This window comes from Ovis aries, chromosome 12 (genome assembly GCF_016772045.2).
Source record: "Ovis aries strain OAR_USU_Benz2616 breed Rambouillet chromosome 12, ARS-UI_Ramb_v3.0, whole genome shotgun sequence".
NCBI lineage: Eukaryota > Metazoa > Chordata > Mammalia > Artiodactyla > Bovidae > Ovis > Ovis aries.
In genome coordinates, this window is record NC_056065.1 from 10,790,466 (window position 1) to 10,807,595 (window position 17,130).

Consider the following 17,130-nt stretch of genomic DNA (forward strand, 5'->3'; position numbering starts at 1 on the left):
GCATTATCTTATTGCCTTTGTTAAATGAAACACAAAGCCCCAGACCTCTTTTAATCATCTTAAAGGTGATAAAAAATGTAAGCTTCACATAAACAGATCTGTGTTTCACAAAGCACTCTTATTGGAGTATAAAAATATCAGAGTATAAAAATATCTAGCACAAGAGCAAGAAAAGAGACGGAAAAGAGGAGGAAAAGGAACGGCAGACCTGAGCAAGGATTACTGTGTTATTGTGACATTTCTTATATTCGTTCAGAAGATGTCTCATTACTGTCGTAATTGTTTACATGATAAGGTTATGACACAAAATATGAGCTAAAGCCAGAAATAGAGACAGGTATCCTAAGCCTAAAATGGGATTCCATTACTCGGTGAATGCTTCTCTTTGGTGGTCTGGATGCATGTGGAAATCAACCTGCACTGCAGTCTCTCCAGCCTCACAGTCAGGCAACCATTAACAATATGGTCACTTGGATGCCCCTCTATTAACAGGTGCTCAGTGTTATAGTGACCCAGAGACTCACAAGCACATAATTCAATGCAAATTACAGATTCCCTATCAGAGACAGAGACAAAGGCATTTAGGAGAGAAGAGTACTTCTTTGAGTGAGTTGGGGAGATCAGGAAATGCCCTGGGATTACTAAACTTATTGTGGTGATCCTTTTGAAATATATACCTCTATAAAATTATTGCCTTGCATACTTTAAACTATTACAGTGTTATATAGCAACTATGTCTCAATAAAACAGACAGATGAAAGGAAATGCTCTGCAAAAGTGTAACCTTTTAGTTGACTTTGAAGGAAATATTCATATGTGATTTAAAGATACATTTATGGGTATAAAAGAGCAACCTGGTGTTAATGTATGGCAGAAACCAACATAACACTGTAAAGTAATTATCATCCTCTTAAAAATAAGTATTTTTTTTTAAAAAGGAGCAACATGGGCAAAAGGAATGTATAAAAGTAGGGATTATAGGACTCACATTATATTATTTACAATAACTGAGGATCAAATAAGATAGCTCCTTTGAAATTACTTTCCAAAATCTAATTTTGTTATTGTCATTAACATTCCATGAGGTGGTAAGGTGGACCCTCTGAGTTCACAGACTTCATAATTCCAGTAATTTTCCAGTTTGTTGCCAGTACTTTCAAAATCCTCAAGCCTGATTTGAAGAAAACTATAAAACTATGCAGACAGAGACAAATGACTCCAGGAATCTGAGCAATCAATACTGTGAAGATGCAGTAATCTTCTAATTAATTTATAATTTAATGACATTCTAGTAAATATAAGTAATTTTAATTGACCAAATATTATAAAATTTACCTGAAAAAATAAAGGGAAAGGTTTCTCAAAAAAAATATTTTTTAAATATGATTAATAAGAAACAAATTGCTGTCCTGCATACTAAAACATTCTATAATTTCACATGCTATAAAACCTCTGAGGCTAAGCCAAGAACAGCAAGGCTATATAACAAGATCATCAATAAATAACTATTTAATTGAAGAGACTAGAAAGAACAAAAATAGACACACATAGAGCTAAGTAATTTAGTTCAGTTCAGTGGCTCAGTCGTGTCCAACCCTTTGCAACCCCATGAACCGCAGCACGCCAGGCCTCCCTATCCATCACCAACTCTCCGAGTTCACACAAACCCATGTACATTGAGTCAGTAATGTCATCCAACCATCTCATCCTCTGTTGGCCCCTTCTCCTCCTGCCCTCAACCCTTCCCAGAAACAGGGACTTTTCAAATGAGTCAGCTCTTCGCATTAGGTGGCCAAAGTATTAGCGTTTCAGCTTCAACATCAGTCCTTCCAATGAACACCCAGGACTGATCTCCTTTAGGATGGACTGGTTGGATCTCCTTGCAATCCAAGGGACTCTCAAGAGTCTACTCCAACACCACAGTTCAAAAGCATTAATTCTTCGGCACTCAGCTTTCTTTATAATCCAACTCTCACATCCATTCATGACCACTGGAAAAACCATAGCCTCAACTAGATGGACCTTTGCTGACAAAGTAATGTCTCTGCTTTTTAATATGCTGTCTAGGTTGGTCATAACTTTCCTTCCAAGGACTAAGCATCTTTTAATTTCATGGCTGCAGTCACCATCTGCAGCAATTTTGGAGCCCCCCAAATTAAAATCAGCCACTGTTTCCCCAACTATTTCCCATGAAGTGATGGGACCAGATGCCATGATCCTGGTTTTCTGAATGTTGAGCTTTAAGCCAACTTTTTCACTCTCCTCTTTCACTTTCATCAAGAGACTCTTTAGTTCTTCTTCATTTTCTGCCATAAGGGTGATGTCATCTGCATATCTGAGGTTATTGATATTTCTCCCGGCAATCTTGATTCCAGCTTGTGCTTTCTCCAGCCCAGCATTTCTCATGATGTACTCTGCATATAAGTTAAAATAGCAGGGTGACAATATACAGCCTTGACATACTCCTTTTCCTATTTGGAACCAGTCTGTTGTTCCATGTCCAGTTCTCACTGTTGCTTCCTAACCTGCATACAGGTTTCCTAAGAGGCAGGTCAGGTCGTCTGGTATTTCCTTCTCTTTCAGAATTTTCCAGTTTATTGTGATCCACACAGTCAAAAGTTTGGGCATAGTCAATAAAGCAGAAATAGATGTTTTTCTGGAACTCTCTTGCTTTTTCCATGATCTAGCGGATGTTGGCAATTTGATCTCTGGTTCCTCTGCCTTTTCTAAAACCAGCTTGAACATCAGGAAGTTCACGGTTCACGTATTGCTTAAGCCTGGCTTGGAGAATTTTGAGCATTACTTTACTAGTGTGTGAGATGAGTGCAATTGTGCAGTAGTTCGAGCATTCTTTGGCATTGCCTTTCTTTGGGATTGGAATGAAAACTGACCTTTTCCAGTCCTGTGGCCACTGCTGAGTTTTCCAGTTTTGCTGACATATTGAGTGCAGCACTTTCACAGCATCATCTTTCAGGATTTGAAATAGCTCAACTGGAATTCCATCACCTCCACTAGCAATTCAAACAGTTTGGGAAGAAAGATGTATTTATCAATAAATTTTTCTCCATCAATAGAGTTCCCACCCATATCTCAACTTCAGTACAGACATTTATTTGCATAGGGAATCTCACAGCCAGCTCTTACATAAACTTAACTACACACGCTGACTATGAGAATGAGAATTACTTGAGAATATTCTATCGTACTTCTGTTTCCCAATTTTTCTCTCTGCCCTCCATCCACAAACTGTGAGTTCCCTTAGAGGCAGGAAATTTTTAACTTATCCTTGTATCTCTAACCCAGGAAAGAGTCCAGTCCATGGTTGGACAGTAATAAATACTTAATAAACATTTAAATGAAATTTGAAGATTATAAGACCCCTAACCATGGTTCCCCTATATTCATCCCCCCAAAATCATGAATCACTTTGTTATTTATTTTTTAGCTGTGAAAACTTTCTTCTTTGGGCTAATGGCTTCACATGTCTCAGGGAGTAAACTGATGATGGCTTCAGGACTAGCTGATGCAGAGACATTACCACCTTTTGTGATTAAAGCACATAAATTAATAACACCCTAAAAGAAAGTCTAGATCTTCATGCAACAGGGTTACCTGGGCAAATATCAGAGTACTTTATTAACTGCAACAAATATTAAAAGCAAGCCATGTTTTCCCTCTCTTGTTTCAATGATATCTATATACTGAGCACCAAAGAGTTGATGCTTTTGAAATGTGGTGTTGGAGAAGACTCTTGAGAGTCCCTTGGACTGCAAGGAGATCCAACCAGTCCATTCTGAAGGAGATCAGCCCTGGGATTTCTTTGGAGGAAATGATGCTAAAGCTGAAACTCCAGTACTTTGGCCATATCATGCGAAGAGTTGACTCATTGGAAAAGACTCTGATGCTGGGAGGGATTGGGGGCAGGAGGAGAAGGGGACGACCGAGGATGAGATGGCTGGATGGCATCACAGACTCGATGGACGTAAGTCTGAGTGAACTCCAGGAGATGGTGATGGACAGGGAGGCCTGGCGTGCTGCGATTCATGGGGTCGCAGAGAGTCGGACACGACTGAGAGACTGAACTGAACTGATATACGTATACACACACACACACACACACACAACACATGGATATACATACACCTTTCCTCACCGGAGTTTGACAATGTTTAACAACTATGAACCATTTCAAATTCCTTAAATAAAAATGATACTTCTAATTTAATACTTTGAAATAAAACAATAAGCCTTATCGCCAATAAAAATAGAAGTCTAGGAATTAAGAGATATAAATTCGTTTTCTCATTTCTCTTCATATGAAAGTCCCAAAAGACAAGGATTTTTTAGTGTCTTTGGTGAAAGCTTTTTTTAAAATCCTAGTTTTCCTCTGAGAAAGAAGCACAGGAAATTAGCAACATTTAATAATCCCCAAGGAAAGCGACAGGCTCCCAGGGCAACTTTAGTAACCCTTGCTCCCTTCTGCTCTGAGTCTGTCTTCATTTGATTTATTCTCCACTGTATCAAAGCCGTAGGATAATTCCTACTTCTCCAGAACTGTGACATAACAGTGGGAACATTTTACTTCAAAGAACCACAGCAGCAGAATCACAGAGCCACCGAAGAAGCAGTTAGATCTCTTTGCCCTTTTTGGGTGACATGCAAGAGAGGAAGACTACAATAATAGCTCATCACTGTGAAGTTCTTTCCACATGTCAGATAATGTTTTTAGTATAGACGTATATGTACTCACTTAATGCTCACTAAACCTTCAAAACCACCCTACAAGATTGTCATCATCACTGTCTTCATTTTACAGATGAGGAAACTGTGGCTTACAGAACTAAGGTCAGAGAGTTAATGACTGACCATGACTGAGACCTGGTTATTTTAATTCCAGAGCTGCCATCAACACCAACGGTGACTGCTTCCCTGGGACAGGCAGTTAACCAACCAGCCTTCCAAAGCAAAAGATTGTTTTCCTCTGTCTTTTAATGTATGCACATTTTGATCCAGGAATTGAGGCTTTTCTATCTTTAGCTGGTTAAATTGCTGAGGATTATCTCTCCCATCAAAATGATATTCCCCATGTGGTGGTACTGAATAAACTTATTAACAGTAAAGTTTCCTCAGGCTGACGTCCATGAAAGACCATTTTTAATTTGGTTTAAGTCACAGCAGGTACAACTGGATATTCAAGGTGTCTCATTACAACCTTGAAGTTGAAGATGAAGTCTCCTTGATGAGAACTTTATCTCATCATCTCCTCCCATTCAGTTCCATTAGTAATTAAGACAATTTCCATACTAATCCCAGGGCCTGGTCAAAACAGGGTCATTCCTGTGTTATTTCCTTTTACAAACTGCAGTCTTGGCTCCTGCATTAACAGCTAAGTGTACTGTTTCTTCATCATGGTTCACTCAGCCGATACTCTGCAACACATCTTTTTTACAAAGAGAAAACTGGCACCCACAAAGCCTATAGGAGAAAAGCTGCTCTGACAAAACACACATCTAAATAAAACAGAAGTACCTTTTAATACAAAATCAAAGAGCCAATTTGCACGTGCTTTATGCTTTTCACCTTTTTCATGCCCATTTTCTGTCTCTATACATTTGCTGGAAGCTTACTATATGTCAGACATTGTCTTAGCTACTGTCCTAGGGAATATATGCTCACTTAGCCATGTTGGACTCTTTGCGACCCCATGGACTGTAGCTCACCAGGCTCCTCTGTCCATGGGATTTTCCAGGCAAGAAGGCTGGAGTGGGTTGCCATTTCTCCTCCCGGGGATCCTTCTGACCCAGAATTGAACCCTGGTCTCCTGCATCTCCTGCACTGACAGATGGATTCTTTAACATGTACCACCTGGGAAGCCTGTCCTAGGGAATACAGATGAAAACAAAGTTCCTTTATCTTATGAATTTATATTTTACAGGTGCAAACAGAAAATAAACAAGCAGACAAATATATAAGCCAGCTAATTTCTGAGGTAATAAGTGCTGTTAAAAAGCAGTGAGTCTGAGAGCCCATGATGGGAAGATCCAGGGAGACAAGGGGCAGTGGAGAACAGGAGGGGCAAGCCTTTCTTACAGGTGCCTTTTAGTTGAGACCTGACCGGTGAAAAGGAGGCAGCATGGGGAAAGCTGGGGAACAGCATTCCAGACATCACTTTATTCATTCTTCCATGCGGCCCGACAAAGCAAGCATTTCAGAGAAAGAAACACATTTCACAGCGAAGAACACTGAGCTCTAAGACATTAAGGCACCCACCAATGTACCCATCAGAGAAGAGGCAGGCACGATGACTCATAACAACCAAGCCAAAGCCCCTTCTCTTATCAATTCTCAAAAAGACAATGCCTACCTACCATAAAATTCCTGTTCCTTTTCCATGTGCGATTTTCCAGAAGATTAAGAAAAGAAGTTGAGTGACTCAGACAACTCAGGTTGTTTATATCAACCCTTTGGATAACTATTTTCAAAGACTGACTCTTTCTATAAGCAAATTGTGGAACAACCAACAATACATAAATAAGTAGCATGGTAACTTATAATTCTTAGTTCTAGGATATCCTATTTCTCAATCTTCTTAATTCTGTGCTTTTATTAATACTGTGAGTGGGCTTCCCAGGTGGCACTAGTGGTAAAGAATCTGCCTGCAATGTAGGCGACAAAAGTTCGATCCCTGGGTCAGGAAGATCCCCTGGAGGAGGGCATGGAAATCCACTCCATTATTCTTGCCTGGAGAATCCCATGGACAGAGGAGCCCGGCAGGCTACAGTCCATAGGACACAACTGAAGTGACTTAATACACAAGCATGCTATTACTATTAAATATGCAATGGTATAACAAGAAATAACACACATTTTAAATTAAAAAACAACTTCGTTCATCAATTGCATATAATGTTTGTTGGGAAGATCCCCTTGGAGGAGTAAATGGCAACCCAGTCCCACTCCAGTATTCTTGCCTGGAGAATTCCATGGACAGAGGAGCCTGGCAGGCTACAGTCCATGGGGTCGCAAAGAGTCAGACAGAACGGAGCGGATGTTTCAGTTTCATACACTATAAAGCAACTATTAAATGTATAAATGTTGTATTCAGAAAAATTATTTATCTTTCATAAATGATTTATTGTATGTGATTTGCAAAAAGAAAGTAAATAACAAATTCCTAGGATGCTAAATAGGACCAGGTTTAACCAACTCACAAAATAAGTACCTGTTTTTGAGAACCCTCAAATTATATTTTCAGATACTTTAACAAAAATTTTCAAAATTTGTAAACTGCTATATATCCCCCACCTACAATCTCCCTACGTACAGTTTTACACAAAGACACACACACTTACCATCTTCCTTCTAAACAACTTTGCTACCCTCACAAAAAGGAAGAGAAAGGAGAGGCCTACACCTTCTGGGAAGAGTAAGCCATAGAAAATGTAATAGCAAAAGTGTTCAACACGTAATACAAAGCCAATAAAAGGTTTTCTGCGCGTGCATTTGGGCAAGAGAAAAAAAGAAAAATAAGCACAACAGCATTCTTGAAAACGAAGAGGCCCTTAACACCTACCCAAGGAGGGTACTTGGGCCCTGCGAGAGTCTCATTCAACCTTCGTCTGCTACCGGATTAAGCTTTGGAGCAGAATCCATTAGTGGGGTTCTATTATTCTCTGAGCACTCTCCCGAGTCTTTCTCGTCTCTGTCCTTAATCATAAGGATCATACAGTTCCCTATTTTGATAACTGCCATTTTAGTTAGTTCAAGTGAGTAAAAGGGTATGTGAAGTAAGGCATAGAGACAGAATTTTAAAGTATTTCTTTAATAGTAGACTCACTGTCAGTATATTCCAAGTCAACCAAAGAAAGGTCTCTGTGGTGGGTATCAGAAGTTTTGCACCTGCTCCCCCAAACCAGTTGAAGGTTTCTGCCAGGATAGTCACTGCACTGGGGGGAATCAAACCACCCCAAGACAGACCACAGAAGGTCAGCTTTCCAATCCAGGGATAACACATCCTTGAGGCAAAGTACCTGTGGTTTGAGAAGAATCAGTGCGACACATGGAATATGCTTAGACTGTCTGTTAAGAGAGACCTGATTTCAACTACTGATTGTGACAGTGATACATATGTGAGCTTGGAGAAGAAATCTACTTCTTTTAAATTCAGTTTCCTCATTTGTAAACACTGAATAGTACCTCCAACATAGCCAGGTTATTTTCATGATGAAATGAAATGTAGAAAATGTTCAGCAAAGTTTCAACAATGACATCAGGATGAGTTCTCAATATAATGGTTAAGTTGCCCAGAAATGACTTTCTCATTTTTCTCTTTCAGTATTTAGAGATAAAAGAGTTAACACATCTGGTGAGAGCTGGTTTGCTGTGTTTACTGTCAAGAGTCCCTGGGGGAGAAAACAAAGGATCAGATCTAATCTCTTTGTCAAGAGGGTAACTGGACCTTGGAGCAGATGCAGGAATATTATTTGCTATGAGGAGTGATCTTATCTATTAACAGGATGTCCATGGTTAGGAACTGCTTACAGAAAGTAACCCCAACATCAGTGGATTCACAAGAATGAGTCCGTGGAGAAAGGCCCATCAACTAGAGTCCCAGGTAGACTTTTGTTCCCGTCAGGCCCCACTGTCCTCTCTCCCATCACTCATTTCTGAATCTTGAGAAAAGGCAGCACAGCATGACCGAGGTAAGGTTCGTTGAGACTGACCTCCATTAAGGGGTGTTACTTAATTGGGTTTCACTCTACTTTTGACACTAGAACACGGACTGTAATATATAACCATGCAGTCCAGTTTGCCATTTTCAATATCTACACATATTATAAATGTAGCACTTTGTGAAGATGTCAAAACTGAGATAATCGTAGATGAAAGTATCTAGCAGTATTTGTTTTTGTTGTTTTTTAAAAAGATTTAACAGCTACAATTCAATGATCTAATGTATGAAAAGGAGATTTTGGAAATTATGTTCCATGGATAGAGACAATTGTGTCTGTTTCCTAAGGTATTTTGAGTCCTAAAACCTGTGAAACTATGGAAAAGTTAGTTAAACATTTGTCTTTATTTTCCATTGAAACAATAAGATAAAAAATACTGCCCCAATTTTATACCTTCACAAGGATGCTTTAGAGTCTCCTGGTGACAGATTATTTTAATTATTTTTAACTTGTCAATGATCACTAGCACATTACAACAGAAAATTGAATGTGAGTGACAGAATGAGTCATTGAAATGACGAAAAGCGGTATACTGCTTTCCATAACATTTTCTTACATATTTTATTTCATTTAATTCTCCAAATAGGCCATAAGATAGGTATAAATGTATTCATTCTGCAGATGAATAACTGAGGCTCAGTGGAGACTGCCAGCTAATCTCAAACCCTAATAATAACATTAATTGAAATTATCTTAGAAGAGTCAAGCAGAGGGTTTGGAATGGTCAAGATCTGGGAAGGGTCTGAGATTTTATTTCACTCCTAAGCTAATGAGCCGACCTGCCATAGCACCAGGGCTGCTGGCAGGACAGGAGACTCCTGGGTCAGAGACAAGGAACAGCTGATCATTGCAAAGGCAGAAGCCAGAACACCAGTATTTGCTCTGTTTTCCCAAGTTCAGGCTCCCACACAGCAATGCAAAGGGGCTCAGCTGACATCTCCACAGGAGGTGTGTCGTTTCCAGAACACTGAAGGAAGGGAACCACTCATAAAACAGCAATGAGCATGGCTGTCCTTTGCTTCATTTTCTTATTCTACTGGACAGTCATCACACCTGCCTTTTATTCCAAAGGAAAATACTGTATCTTGTATATTCCAAGGCAGTTAACTATGCGAGTGTTAAAAAGATAGTCCAGAACAAAGGCATTCAGTGCCTCTCAAAGCATGAAGAAATGTGAGAGGCACATAGAAATGATATATTACCAATTTCACAATCCCCTTCTATTCACTGACAGTTATGAAATGAGATGATAAGCCAACATAGGTGGTAGTGAGAAAATGGCATGGGTCTTGAACCGTTCTGTACCCCTTCAAGCCTCCATATGCAACTGATAAATAGGCAAACCTTTTCTGCACTGGGATTTATGACGTGTTTAAATAATCTTATGATAAAATGAAAAGCAATCTGAAGACTCTATTATTGGGAGAATGTTCATGGAAATTGACTATAAGATACCAATGAAACAAGCTAAATTAAAACATCAGCTGTTAGATGGCAGGGCATCAGCATTTTTTAAATGCCCCCATTTGACATTCCTTTTTTTATACCATAGAACTATTAATAAAGAAAGCTTTAAATGAGGGAATTCTCCAGCTGAAGAAAATTGTGATTTCTCATTACTAGGTTGACTGTTTCTAAAATGTCTCATTGAAAGACTGTCTTAACTTGCTGTATCTCTTCTAGATCAGAAGAAATTCTCATTGAATTTGAATGAAACAACCTTGGGTTAGCCATAATTAATCTCATATTGATATGTTCCTCTTACTTTCTAGGACCAAGTAACAAAAGAATCTCTAATTGACTAAAATTCTAAATGCAATGCTAATATAAAATATCCATTAGCACAGAGGTGGCCTATTTATAATTCTGTGAAAGCCGCCAGCATGACTCTAATTCTCAGTATCAATGACAAGATTAGTGGATGACTCTTTACACATAAAATGGCTATTATAAAAGAAGTAAAAGAAAAAACCTAGTCTCCTAGTAGGATTGTTTTATAGAAACGATCCCCTCTGGCACATTGTGCTTCTTCTATTGTAAGTTTAATTTCTAGCAATATATATCACATATAATAATATTTTTATAATATATATTTAACAATATTTTATAGTTTTCATAGTGTATTTTATAAATTCATATATTTATATATTATATACTTTATAATTTTATATATTATAAACTCTTGTATATAGTTATATTTCATAATAGTTTCTAATTTTATATATTGCAAAATTATATTTTAATAATTTCAAAAAACATAATTTTTAAGTTTTGCTCACTACCTTAGATGTTCTAAAATATGAGCAAATCCTTAAAGCAAAATAGTCTTCTTGCCTGAAGTGGCAGAGCTTTAGCAGAGGTGTCCAGGAGAGCTGGAGAATGCTACCTTACATTTCTCAGCCTCATATGACTTCATCCATCTGCTGTAGTACCCAGAGTTCTGTTATAGGTTCATCTCACTGAATTGTGATTTGGGAGCATCTGCAGATCTCCGATCAAGGCACATTCTCTCTGGATACTTAGTCACCAGATTGTCCATAGAGGAATGAGGTATGCACACTTTGAAAAGGGGTATATTTTTAGGGAAAAGCAAGAGAAAGCAAATACACAGCAGTATCTTTCTCTTTCCATCAGTGATCTATGTAGATCAATCTGAACGCACAATTAAGATCTCAGGACTTGGAGAACATTAAGAATGACACCTCAAGCGAAGAGTTGACTCATTGGAAAAGACTTTAATGCATCTGAAAGCAGGGTTCCAAAGAACAGCAAGGAAAAACAAGAAAGCACTCCTCAGCAATCAATGCAAAGAAACAGAGGGAAACAATAGAAGGGGAAAGACTAGAGATCTTTTCCAGAAAATTAGAGATACCAACGGAACATTTTATGCAAAGATGGGCTCAATAAAGGACAGAAATGGTATGCACATAACAAAAACAAGATATTAAGAAGAGGTGGCAAGAATACACAGAAGAACTGTACAAAAAATATCTTCATGACTCAGATAATCACGATGGTGTGATCACTCACCTAGAGCCAGACATCTTGGAATGTGAAGTCAAGTGGGCCTTAGGGAGCATCACTACGAACAAAGCCAGTGGAGGTGATGGAATTCTAGTGGAGCTATTTCAAACCTTAAAAAATGATGCTGTGAAAGCACTGCACTCAACATGTCAGCAAATTTGGAACACTCAACAGTGGCCACAGCACTGGAGAAGGTCAGTTTTCATTTCAATCCCAAAGAAAGGCAATGCCAAAGAGGGCTCAAACTACCACACGATTGCACTCATCTCACACACTAGTAAAGTAATGCTGGCTGCTGCTACTGATGCTAAGTCGCTTCAGTCGTGTCCGACTCTATGCAACCCCATAGATGGCTGCCCACCAGGCTTCCCCTTCCCTGGGATTCTCCAGGCAAGAATACTGGAGTGGGTTGCCATTTCCTTCTCCAATGCATGAAAGTGAAAAGTGAAAGTGAAGTTGCTTAGTCGTGTCCGACTCTTAGCGACCCCATGGACTGCAGCCTACCAGGCTCCTCTGCCCATGGAATTTTCCAGGCAAGAGTACTGGAGTGGGTTGCCATTGCCTTCTCCAATGCATGAAAGTGAAAAGTGAAAATGAAGTCACGCAGTCATGTCCGACTCTTAGCAACCCCATGGACTGCACCCTACCAGGCTCCTCCACCGTGGGATTTTCCAGGCAAGAGAACTGGAGTGGGTTGCCATTACCTTCTCCGTCTTACTTGCTGCAAGTAATAATAAATCCTTCCTTTCCCTGACCTTTGGTGTGGCTGTATCTTTTCTCCAAACCAGGCTTCAGCAATACATGAACTTCCAGATGTTCAAGCTGGATTTAGAAAAGGCAGAGGAACCAGAGATCAAATTGCCAACATCCACTGGATCATCAAAAAAGCAAGGGAGTTTCAAAAAAACATCTATCTCTGCTTTATTGACTATGCCAAAGCCTTTGACTGTGTGGATCACAATAAAATGTGGAAAATTCTGAGAGAGATGGGAATACCAGACCACCTGACCTGCCCCTTGAGAAACTCATATGCAGGTCAGGAAGCAGCAGATAGAAGTGGACATGGAACAACAGACTGGTTCCAAATAGGAAAAGGAGTACGTCAAGGCTGTATATTGTCACCCTGCTTATTTAACTTCTATGCAGAGTATACCATGAGAAACCCTGGACTGGAAGAAGCGCAACCTGGAATCAAGATTGCTGGGAGAAATGTCAATAACCTCAGATATATGCAGACGACACCATCCTTATGACAGAAAGTGAAGAAGAACTAAAAAGCCTCTTGATGAAAGTGAAAGAAGAGAGTGAAAAAGTTGGCTTTAAGCTCAACATTCAGAAAACAAAGATCATGACATCTGGTCCCATCACTTCATGGGAAATAAATGGGGAAACAATGGAAACAGTGAAAAGACGCTTACTCCTTGGAAGGAAAGTCATGACCAACCTAGACAGCATATTAAAAAGCAGAGACATTACTTTGCCAGCAAAGGTCCATCTAGTCAAGGCTATGGTTTTTCCAGTAGTCATGTATGGATGTGAGAGTTAGACTGTGAAGAAAGCTGAGCGTGGAAGAATTGATGCTTTTGAACTGTGGTGCTGGATAAGACTCTTGAGAGTCCCTTGGACTGCAAGGAGATCCAACCAGTCCATCCTAAAGGAGATCAGTCCTGGGTTTTCGTTGGAAGGACTGAGATGTTGAAGCTAAAACTCCAATACTTTGGCCACCTGATGCAACGAGATGACTCATTTGAAAAGACCCTGATGCTGGGAAAGATTGAGGGCAGGAGGTGAAGGGGACGACAGAGGATGAGATGGTTGGATTGCATCACTGACTCAGTGGACATGAGTTTGTGTAAACTTTGGAGTTGGTGATGGACACGGAGGCCTGGCATGCTGCGATTCATGGGGTTGCAAAGAGTCGGACAAGACAGAGCAACTGAACTGAACTGAACTGAACTGAACCCTAACTCTCCCTGCATCACTGACCCAATGGACAGGAATCTGAGCAAACTCTGGGAGATGGTGAAGGACAGGAAGCCTGATAAGCTGCAGTGCATGGGGTCACAAAGAGTCAGACACTTACTTAAGTGACTGAACAAAACAACTACTCTCCTGCAACATGGGTGGGGGGAACGACAGGTAACTCCAATAAAGAATAATCAGATAACACAACCAGTGTCAAAAGACAATGCTATTAATTCTCAGCTGGAAACAACCATAGCACACAACGGAAGGAGTTGAGAAACTGACACGGCACTAGAGGAGCAGTTCCACAGAGCACACAACAGGGAATATTCTGTAAAGTTTCCGACAGCGTGAAAAATATGAGGCAAAAATCGTACAGCTGTGTGAAGGTCCAGGATCAACATGTGCATAAAACAAATGCACTTTGAGGACAAAGGTTACTGATGCATTCCCTCTGTCTTATGTGGTCTCCATACTTAATGGCTTTAAGCTGAAAGCTATATATGTACATTATGGACAAGATGTCTTGTCCTGTATTGTAGATGGTTTAAGAACAATAGGAAATATTTTTTAGCATTCTCTATATGCCAGGCTCTCTTCTAAACACTTTAAATATGTCACCTCATTTATGCCTCACAATAATCCTGTGAAATAAGTACCATGACGGTCTTCCTCGATTTTGTGGATGAAGAGACTGAGAAATAAGAATATTTAGTAATCTTCCCAAATCAACGAACTAGTGAGTCCAACTAGTGAGTGATACTACTAGGATTCAAACCCAACCTGTGTGGCAGCTAAGTCCATGGTTTAATCACTGAAAACACTCCTTGCTTAGGAATTGTTTAGATGTAAGAACTTATCACAGCAAGCAGTTTACACAATTGATTACTGCAGAAAATTTATTAGCATATGCACAGCCTGGTATACTAATGTACAGATATAAATATGCATTCATATATATATATATATGTGTGAATTTATTTCACCCATACCTTCCAAATATAAAAAAGAAAGTCAGTTTTCCTTTAAGAGCAACAGAGGGAATTCACTTGTGCCTACAAATTCAGCCTATGCAAGGGCTTCATCTTTTTTCATAAAGATGCAAAATCTTTTAAAAATTCTTCCAGTATGTAAATACCAAGTATTTTTCTTTACAAACTTTTTAATACACCAAGGACATACTGCTGTTCCCAAGATACACACATTTGTGCATACATAGATCCCACACCTGGCACACAAGAATAATGTCAACTGTGTTTATTTCAATAATTACCTTCAAACAAACACATGTAGTGATTTTACCTGAATGTCAGCTCCCACATGGTACATTTCTTGTCTAGCTAAGGCTTTAAGGAAATCAACTAATGGATCAAAACCTGGCAAAATGCTAATCCAGCCCCTGAAACATTAAGGGAAACTAAGATTTCCCCAGAGGTATCACATTCTTCTTTTCAAATAACACTCATAATAAAAAGACAGCTAAATCATACAAGACAACAGTCATTTGAAATGACATGTTATATACCCCATAAACCAGTAGGAAGTCATTAATAAGGTGGAAATAGGTAATTTTTTTTTTGGTTTTGCCATACATTGACATGAATCCACCATGGATGTACATGTGTTCCCCATCCTGAACCCCCCTCCCACCTCCCTCCCTATCCTCTCCCTCTGGGTCATACCAGTGCACCAGCCCTGAGCACACTGTATCATGCATTGAACTTGGACTGGTGATTTGTTTCACATATGATAATTATCCTCAACAGTGAAAAATTGAAAGTATTTCCCCTAAAATCAGGAACAAGACAAGGGTGCCCACTCTCAGAACTACTATTCAACATAGTTTTGGAAGCTTTGGCCACAGCAATCATAGCAGAAAAAGAAATAAAAGGAATCCAGATTGGAAAGAAGAAGTAAAACTCTCACTATTTGCAGATGACATGGTCCTCTACATAGAAAACCCTAAAGACTCCACCAGAGTATTACTAGAGCTAATCAATGAATATAGTAAAGTTGCAGGATATAAAATCAACACACAGAAATCCCTTGCATTCCTATACACTAATAATGAGAAAAAAGAAAGAGAAATTAGGGAAACAATTCCATTCACCATTGCAATGAAGAGCATAAAATACTTAGGAATATAACTACCTAAAGAAACAAAAGACCTATATATAGAAAACTATAAAACACTGGTGAAAGAAATCAAAGAGGACACTAACAGATGGAAAAATATACTGAGTTCATGGATCAGAAGAATCAATATAGTGAAAATGAGTATGCTACCCAAAGCAATCTATAGATTCAATGCACTCCCTATCAAGCTACCAACGGTATTTTCACAGAGCTAGAACAAATAATTTCACAATTTGTATGGAAATACAGAAAACCTCGAATAGCCAAAGCAATCTTGAGGAAGAAGAATAGAACTGGAGGAATAAACCTGCCTGACTTCAGGCCCTACTACAAAGCCACAGCCATCAAGACAGTATGGTACTGGCACAAAGACAGAAATACTGATCAATGGAACAAAATAGAAAGCCCAGTGATAAATCCATGCACCAATGAACACCTTATCTTTGCCAAAGGAGGCAAGAATATACAATGGAGAAAAGACAATCTCTTTAACAAGTGGTGCTGGGAAAACTGGTCAACCACTTGTAAAAGAATGGAAATAAGTAATTTTTTTTTTTTTTTTTTTACTAGAACTGTGTTCAAGTCTATGTAACGGCTAGTCTCACAGAAAAGAGAACACCGGAATAGGTTAGACTTTTTTGCTATAGCAAGCTCAAATTGTGTCAGACAATTTTGATTTATCTGCCACAGAGTGTTGCTTGCATAGAAATAAGTAATTTTTTTATGTAGACCAAAGATACAGATTTTTGTATCTGTACCTTTACAAGTGTCTAGGTTGTCACTCAGAGATTCTGATTTAATTAGTCCTGGGTATGGCTGGGACATCCTGGATACTTTATACCTGTCTGGGCACTTTTCATGTCCAGTCCTGGTTGAGAACTATTGCTTTTAAAGGAACAGTTATATCCATGTGTACCTTACAAACTAAGTAAGGGGTGATTAACTATTGTACTTAGGGGTCAGAGTTCATGTAGAAAGTTGACTGAATAGTACTCACAGATCATGATCATGACTTAAGAGTGATTAATATTTTGAGATTCTACTCACCTAATTCCTTTTAAGTAAGAGTTTGGGTAATGTAAGTTCTCTTGACTTTGTTACAAATATAAGCATATGCAATCTAATCAAGTAACTATTAATCCATGTTAATACCTCTCAGTGATCTCCCAAGTATTACACAATAGGATCAAAAGCTCTAAGTGCCACAGCATCTGAGATCAACCTTGTGACTTGTCTAACCCAGCAATCACCACACTTGAGAACGCCATGCCTT

The 17,130-nt window shown here is 39.0% G+C and overlaps 1 non-coding gene across 1 annotated transcript; it reads right to left on the minus strand.

Annotated features, from left to right (window-relative positions):
• Positions 1-16,430: 16,430 nt before the first annotated feature.
• LOC114117368 (small nucleolar RNA SNORA28) lies at positions 16,431-16,557 on the minus strand. The gene has a single exon (XR_003591071.1). It is a non-coding gene; the product is annotated as a small nucleolar RNA SNORA28 (small nucleolar RNA).
• Positions 16,558-17,130: the final 573 nt, after the last annotated feature.